At 36.5% G+C, this 9,182-nt stretch overlaps 1 non-coding gene across 1 annotated transcript; it reads right to left on the bottom strand.

Annotated features, from left to right (window-relative positions):
* Positions 1-410: 410 nt before the first annotated feature.
* TRNAA-UGC (transfer RNA alanine (anticodon UGC)) lies at positions 411-482 on the bottom strand. The gene has a single exon. It is a non-coding gene; the product is annotated as a tRNA-Ala (tRNA).
* Positions 483-9,182: the final 8,700 nt, after the last annotated feature.

Here is a 9,182-nt window from a genome sequence, read left to right on the forward strand (position 1 = left end):
CTTTTGTTAGGGCGATTAAAGTGATTCCGCTGGGATCTGTTTCTTCTTTTCTCCTCTTTCTTAATGTCTCCCTTCCGTTGTCCCAGTCACCTGAGGGGATGTAAAGGCTCACAGCCAATGAATGGAAGAGGGTTCAAGGCAATCTATTGGGTTATGTTTTTACTTTCTATGTGTGCAGGAGTAACATGGAAAATATTCGATTCCGACTCATAGCGACCCTAGAGGACAGGGTAGACCTGCCCCGTAGACTTTGCAGGGAGCACCTGGTAGATTCGAACTGCCAACCTTTTGGTAGTAGCCTGCAGCACTTAACCACTACACCACCAGGGCTTCCATGGAAAAGATTATGAGAACTAAATCTGTATTTCTTCAAGATTGGGTTTAAATAGTGTTGGATGAGAGAAAAACTCTGGAGGTGCTGGGAATCGAACCCAGGGCCTCATACACGCAAAGTATGTGCTCTACCACTGAGCTACACCCCCTTGTTGGATAGCCCTTGATTACGCTTTATCTAGATATAAGTGTTATTTTCTGAGACATATTATTCCGGAAGTTTGCGGTAGTGTTGTTTAGTGTTAAGCGGCATCAGCAGCTTTTTTGGGCAAGGGGCACTCAGGAACCAGAGAGGGACACTGATTTTTTAGAGTATAGGGCTTGAAAGTGATGGCAGAGGCTTGGAAACGTGTCAAATAGCCACAAGTCATTGTCATTGTGGCTTTTTTAAAACCTTGAGTTGTTAAAAGTCTCTGTCTTCTATTATGGGTGGCAAAGAATCAAGTCTCCTTTTTGCTTCTTTTGATTTCCTCTAGTTTTAACCTGAGGCACAAAACTATTAAAAATCATCTTTTCCCTGCCTAAAATCTTCACTATATTTGTTATTTGCTCAATCAGAATGTTAAAGGCCAGATTTGATGGAGGAAAGCGATGGTCAGAAGAAATTCCGAGAGGGATGCACTCAGTATTTCATTTTAAGGGTCTTTTCTACCCTAGACATCCAGGTAACTCAGGGACCGTAATCAGTGGTCCAGAAGAGGAATTCATAAAACATGAATGAAACAGCAGCTTCAGGATGGAGAGAAAGTTCAATTATAAGAGTAAAACAGAAGGTAGATAGACAGGACTTAAAGGAAAAATTTTTTTAAAAGGTGAGTACAGCACTTATTTCTTTAAAAAAAAAAACAAAAAACAAAAAAAGACATTACCAAACGGAAGGCAGTACAAAAAAAGGAGTTTTAAATTTGGGTCAAGGGAGAATGGGAGAAAGATTGGAAGAGGGGAAGATAATCTAGCTTGCTTATGCTGAATTTAAAATATCTGTGGGACACACTTGTGAGATGGTTACACTGTGAAGTCAGGGTAGTACTCTGGTTTCCAGCCTTGGATTTGTGAATGATCTGTAAGCCTAAGCATATGGAGGGTGGATAAAGTCTGAAAAATGTGCTTTATGAATTGGAGATTAGAAATTCATTCCTGACATTTGTGGAAAACAAATAAGCTTGCTCCTATACTCTTCTAGAACCCTGAGATTTGTGATGGTTAAAACTCTGTTCTTTGAACTACATAAGAAGACTAGGAGAAAATTCATTTCCTGGTATCAGATTTCTAGTACCAATTTTTTCTTTTGCATCATGGTTTGCACATACAGGAGGCTTTGCCAATATTCATAAAAATAACTTTGAGTCTTGTTTGAAATTGGCAGAACATGATTTGTCTGTCAGACTTGTTCTTTCGGTTGGTTTATGGGATTTATACAATAAGAACAAAAAAAATGAGTGTTATATTTCACTTAAGAAGAGAACTAGAATGTCACACACAGAACTGATGGATATGTGTAAAGGGGTGTATGTGTGTGTGTGTGTGTGTGTATGTGCCTACATGTGCAGGAATTGATAGGAAAATATTAAGAGAACTAAATCTGTATTCCTTCAAGATTAGGTGTGTGTAAATGCTGGATGGTATCTTGGCTGTTTGATGTTGCAAAAGCAATATTAGTACAGTTCACAGAAACACTGCTTGGTTTCTGTAGTTATGTAGCTATGCATTACGTTGCGCTGCACCTGGAGAAACCTGGATGTCTATTGCATTCTTGGGAATTCATAATAAGAAGGTATTTTTTAAAATTTTCCTCATAAACAAAATGGAAATAAGAAATATTTATATGTAATAATCTTCAGACTGTCCACCAACAACACTATTGGAATGTCTGTTTTTGCGGTATCTGCAGGATGAGTTCATTTAATGAAGAATTCCTCTGAGGAAATGAATAAAAGTTTAATTTTAAGCCTTCATCTAAAGTGAGAATAGCAGCACAATTGGAAGAGCATAGTCGATGTCACTGAACTGTGCATGTAGAAATTTTTGAAACGGTGTATCTTTGGCTATGTATATTTTCACCAAAAAAAAAGGTTGAGAAGGGAGAGGGTTGACATGTTGTGGGGTTGTTAACCAATGCCATAAAACAATATGTGTACTACTGTTTCATGAGAAACTATTTGTTCTGTAAGCCTTCACCTGAAGTACAATAAAAAAAAATTAATTTTAGAAACAGAACACACTCATGCCATATATGTTGATTCAGAAAAAATTGCTACTATATTAAGTACATGTTTAATGCTGCGCTCTCCAATATGACTGCCACTAGCCATATATGGCTATTGAGCACTTGAAATATGGCTAGTCCAAACTGAGATGTTCAGTGATTGTAAAATACATACCAGATTTCAAAGACTTAATATGATATAAAAAATGTAAAATATATTTCTAAACCAAAATATGTATATCTATCACTAGTAATTTTTAAATAGACTTCACTTATTAGAGTAAATTTAAGTGTACAAAAAATTGTGCAGATAGTGCAGAGTTCCCATATACTCACTCTCCCTCCTGTACCTTGTTTCTCTTATTATTAACCTGTTGCATTAGTGTGGTACTTTGTTACAATTGGTGAAACAGTACTGAGACATTACTATTAATGAAAGTCTATAGTTTACATTATGGTTAGTCTTTGCGTTGTACAGTTCTATGGGTTTTGACAAATGTGCAGTGTCATGTATCCAACATTATGGTATCATTCAAAATAGTTTCACTGTCCTAAAAACGTCCTGTGCTTCACCTATTCATCCCTCCCAACTTCCCCTGAATTGCCAGCAGCCACTGATCTTTATTGTCTATAATTTTGCCTTTTCTAGAATGTCATATATTTAGAATCATACAACATGTAGCTTTTTCGGATTGGCTTCTTTCACTTAGCAATATGCATTTAAGATTCCTCCATGGCTTTTCATAGCTTCAAAGCGCATTTCTTTTTATTTCTGAATAATACTCCATTATATGGATGTGCCACAGTTTGTTTATTCATCTACTAAAGGACGTCTTGGTTGCTTCCAATTTTTGGCAATTATCAGTAAAGCTGCTGTAAACATTTATGTGCAGGTTTTTGGGTAGACATAATTTTTCACTTCATTTGAGTAAATACCTAGGAGTGTGATTGCTGACTCATATGTTTATGTATGCCTAAGTATATGTACTGCCAATCATCTGTCAGTTTATCATACTGTGGTTGTTGGATGTTTCTGTGATGCTGGAAATTATGTCACCAGTATTTCAAATACCAGCAGGGTGACCCATGGTGGACAGGTTTTGGCAGAGCTTCCAGACTAAGACTAGGAAGATGGACCTGGCAATCTAATTTTTAAAAAATTTCCAGTGAAAACCTTATGAATAGCACTGAAACATTGTCTGATATAGTGCTGAAAGATGAGCCCCTCAGGTTGGAAAGTACTCAAAATACGACTGGGGAAGAGCTGCCTCCCTAACATAGACTCATCCTTAATGATGTGGATGAAGTAAAGCTTTTGGGACTTTCACTGGCTGATATGGCATGACTCAAAATGAGAAGAAACAGCTGCAAATATCCAGTAATTGGAAAGTGGATGTATGAAGTATGAAGGTAGAAGAACTTGAAGTTGTCAAAAATGAAATGGAAAACTTCAAGATAAATATCTTAGGCATTAGGGAGCTGAAATGGACTGGTATTGGCCATTTTGAGTCATACAAACATATGGTCTCCTATGCCAAGAATGACAAATTGAAGAGAAATGGCGTCGCATTCATTGTCGAAAAGAACATTTCAAAATCTATCCTGAAGTATAACACCGTCAGTGATAGGATAATATCCATATGCCTATAAAGAAGACCAGTTAATACGACTATCATTCAAATTTATGCACAAACCTCTAATGCAAAAAATGAAGTAGTTGAAGATTTTTACCAATTTCCACAGCTGGAATTTGATCAAATATGCAAAAAAGATGCATTGATAATTAGTGGTGTTTGGAATGTGAAAGCTGGAAACAAAGAAGTTTCAGTAGTTGGGAAATATGGCATTGGTGATAGAAAAGATGCCAGAGAGCGAATGATAGAATTTTTCAAGACCACCGACGTATTCATTGGAAATACCTTTTTTCAGCAACGTAAATGGTGACTACACACATGGACCCCGACAGGTGGAATACACAGGAATCAAATCAACTGCATCTATGGAAACTATGATGGAGAAGCTCAATATCATCAGTCAAAACAAGGTGAGGAGCTGATTCACAACAGATCATCAATTACTTCTTTGCAAGTTCAAGTTGAGGCTGAAGAAAATTAAAACAAGTCCAAGAGTACCAAAATAGAACCTTGAGGATATCCCACCTGAATTTAGAGACATCATACATGAAGAAAATAAAAGGTCATTAGAAATACAGGAAAGAAAAAACCAAAATGGATGTCAGAAGAGACTCTGAAACTTGCTCTTGAGCGTTGAGTAGCTAAAGCCAATGGAAGAAATGACGAAGTAAAAGAGCTGAACAGAAGATTTCGAAGCGAGGCTTGAGAAGACAAAGTAAAGCATGATAATGATATATGCAAAGACCTGGAGTTAGAAAACCAGAAGGGGAGAACTTGCTTGGCATTTCTCCAGCTAAAAGAACTGAATAAAAAATTCAAGCCATGAGTTGTAATATTGAAGGGTTCTATGGAGAAAATATTAAGCAATGCAGGAAGCATCAAAATAAGATGGAAGGAATACAGAGAATCACTGTACCAAAGAGAATTGGTCTATGTTCAGCCGTTTCAGGAGGTAGCATATGATCAAGAACCGATGGCACTGAAGGAAGAAGTCCAAGCTGCACAGAAAGCATTGGGAAAAAAAAGTTTCCAGGAATAGACAGAATACCAATTGAGATGTTTCAACAAACGGATGCAGCTCTGGAGGTGCTCACTCATCTATGCTAAAAAATTTGGAAGACAGCTACCTGGCCATCAGACTAGAAGAGATCCATATTTGTGGCCATCACAAAGAAAGACGATCCAACAGAATGTGGAAATTATCAAACAGTATTATTAATATTACACACAAGTAAAATTCTGCTGAAGATAATTCAAAAGTGGTTGTAGCAGTACATTGACAGGGAACTGCCAGAAATTCAAGCTGGGTTCAAAAGAGAACGTAGAATGAGGGATTTCATTGCTGATGTCAGATGGATCTCAGCTGAAAGCAGAGAACACCAGAAAGATTTTTACCTGTGTTTTATTTACTATGCAAAGGCATTCGATTGTGTGGATCATAACAAATTATGGATAACATTGTGAAGAATGAGAATTCCAGAACACCTAATCATGCTCATGAGAATTCTGTACATAGACCAAAAGGCAGTCATTCGAAGAGAACAAGGGGATACTGCATGGTATAAAATCAGAAAAAGTGTGTGTCAGGAGTTGTATCCTTTCGCCATACTTATTCAATCTGTATGCTGAGCAAATAATCTGAGAAGCTGGACTATTTGAAGAGGATGCATCAGGATTGGAGGAAGACTCAATAACAACTTACAATATGCAAATGACACAACCTTGCTTGCTGAAAGTGAAGAGGACTTGAAGCACTTACTGATGAAGATCAAAGATTACATCCTTCAGTATGAATTACACTTCAACATAAAGAAAACAAAAATCCTGACAACTGGACCAATATACAACATCATGATAAACAGAGAAAAGACTGAAGTTGTCAAGAATTTCATTTTACTTGGATCCATAATTAACACCCATGGAAGCAGCAGTCAAGAAATAAAACTATGTATTGCATGGAGCAAATCTGCTGCAAAAGACCTCTTTAAAGTGTTAAAAAGCAAAGATGTCACTGCAAGGACTAAGATGTGCCTAACCCAAGCCATGCTATTTTCAATCACCTTATATGCATACAAAAGCTGGACAATGAATTAGGAAGACCGAATCGATGCCTTTAAATTATGGTTTTGGCGAAGAATGTTGAATATACCATGGACTGCCAGAAGAATGAACAAAGCTGTCTTGCTAGAAGTACAGCCAGAATGCTCCTTAGAAGTGAGGATGGTGAGATTTTGTCTTAGGTACTTTGGACATGTTATCAGGCAGACCAGTACCTGGAGGAGACCATCATGCTTGGTAAAGTAGAAGGTCAGCAAAACAGAAGAATCCTCAGTGAGACGGTTTGACACATTGACTGCAACAGTAAGGTTGTTATTTTCTGCTTTTTTTTTTTTTTTTGATTAGTGTCAGTAATGTTGGGGTAAAATGTTATCTCATTGTAGTTTTGAATTGCATTTCTCTAATGGTTAGTAATAGAGAGCATTTCCTCATGTGTCTGTTAGCTGCCTGAATGTCTTCTTTGATAAAATGTGTTCATATCCTTTGCCCATTTTCTGATTGGATTATTTGTCTTTTTGTTGTAGAGGTGTTGGATTTTCCTATAGATTTTAGAGATTAGACTTTTGTCAGATTTGTCATAGCCAAAAAAGTTTTCCCTGTCTGTAGGCTCTCTTTTTACTCTTTTAGTGAAGTCTTTTGATGAGCATATGTTTAATTTTTAGAAGATCCCGGTTGTCTAGCTTATCTTCTGGTGTTTGTGTATTGTTAGTTATGATTTGCATCCTATTTATGCCATGTATCAGGGCTTCTAGCATTGATCCTATTTTTTCTTCTATGATCTTTTTAATTTTTGGTTCTCAATTCTGTTTCATTAGTAAATGTGTCTGTCATTGTACTAGTATGAGGCTGTTTTAACTACTGCAGCTGTGTAGTAGGTTCTGAGATCAGGTAGCACGAGTCCTACTTTATTCTTTTTCTTCAAGAGTGCTTTACTTATCTGGTGCCTCTTTTCTTTACCATATAAAGTTAATGATTAGTGTTTCCATCTTGTTAAAAATTATGTTGATATTTGGATCAGGTTTGCATTGTATTTGTAGACTGCTTTGAGTAGAATTGACATTTTCAAAGCATAGAGTCTACCTATTTATGAGCATGGTATGTTTTTCCATTTAGGTAGGTCTAGTTTGGTTTCTTGCATTAGTGTTTTGTAATTTTCTTTGTATAGGTCTTTTACATCCCTGGTTATATTTATTCCGAAGTATTTTATTTTTTTAGGGGCTATTATAAATGATATTGATTTCCTGATTTCCTTTTTGTATTTCTCTTTATTGGTGTATAGGAAGCCAACTGTTTTTTGTATGTTTATCTTGTATCCTGCTACTCTGCTGAATCTTTCTATTAGTTCCAGTAGTTTTCTTGTGGAGTCTTTTGGGTTCTCTATGTATAGTATCATATCATCCACAGATAGGGACAGTTTAACTTCTTCATTACCAATTTGGATGCCCTTTATTTCTTCTTTTTTTTTTTTTTGCCTTACTGCTTGAGCTAGGACTTCCAGCACAATGTTAAGTAGGAGTGGTGATAAAGAGCATTGTTGTCTTGCTCCTGTTCTCAAGGGGAATGTTTTCAACCTCTGTCCGTTAAGAATGATGTTGGACGTTGGTTTTGTATAGATGTCTTTTATTAGGTTGAGGAATTTCCCTTCTGTACCTATTTTATTGAGTGCTTTTATTAGGAATGGGTGTTGGACTTTGTCGAATGCCTTTTCTGCATCAATTGAGTTGATCATGTGATTCTTTCCTTTTATTTATGTGGTGGATTACGTTGATTGATTTTCTAATGTTGAACCATCTTTGCATACCTGGTATGAATCCTACTTGGTTGTGTTGTATTATTTTTTTGATATGATTCTGAATTCTATTGGTTAGAATTTTGTTGAGAATTTTTGCATCTATATTCATAGAGATATTTGTCTGTAACTTTCTTTTTTTGTAGTGTCTTTGCCTGGTTTTGGTATCAAGGTTATGCTGGCTTTGTAGAATGAATTCAGAAGTATCCCTTCCTTTTCTATGTTCTGAAATAGTTTGAGTAGTACTGATGCAATCTCTTCTCTGAATGTTTGGTAGAATTCTCCAGTGAAGCCATCTGTGCCAGAGCTTTTTTTGTTGGGAGGTTTTTTTTCTTTTTTTTTTTTTTTCATTTTCAGTCACAAAACATAATTTATTTCTAAACCATTTTTAAGGATCCAAAGATTAAAGCACAAAAAACAAAAACACAATGAAAGCACAAACAGCTATGGTTGTCTATGTGCTGCTAATTCTAGTGGCCAAGAGGAATTCTACCAAATGACAAACAAAGGATGTCCCTGAACTAGAGACAAGTTAAAGGGTCTTCCTGCCCTTTGATGTTGTCATCATCATTGTTTGCTTAGAGGTACCCACCTGTGATGTTCCCATTCAAAGGGCTTCTCATCTTAACTATCAAAGCATCTCTTTTCCTAGAGGAAAAGACTAGTATTAAATATTTCAGCATAGTAAATTATCTAATACTCTTTACCATCATCACAGAAAGTTTTAGTAGATATAAAATGTGAAGTGAGCTACTTAAGACAACTAAGTGAACAGCAATGCAAACTTTAAGGATTTTTATCTTTTGTTTACTGCCATAACCTCAGGCTTGGAATAGTGCCTGTCAATGGTGACTCAGTAATGGTGATTTATTGAATGATGTACACCTGGAACTTCACCTCCACTTATTACTCTCCCATCTCAGAAACTTATGACCTTGATCAAGCCCCACTGGTCACTATATTAGTAACTAATTCAAACAGGGCTTGCAGGACTGCTAACTCATAAGTCTTATGACATAAACACTTAGGCATCCTAAAGCCATTATCTAGACAAAGATAAGTTACCTGTACAAACTCTACCCCACAGCCTAGCTCTGGAAAATGGAAATTCATGTGAGAGGAAAGAGATAGCGAGACAGAGATAGAGAGATGGGGAGAGAGA

The sequence above is a fragment of the Trichechus manatus genome, unplaced genomic scaffold, assembly GCF_000243295.1.
Source record: "Trichechus manatus latirostris isolate Lorelei unplaced genomic scaffold, TriManLat1.0 scaffold00180, whole genome shotgun sequence".
NCBI classification, from domain to species: Eukaryota; Metazoa; Chordata; class Mammalia; order Sirenia; family Trichechidae; genus Trichechus; species Trichechus manatus.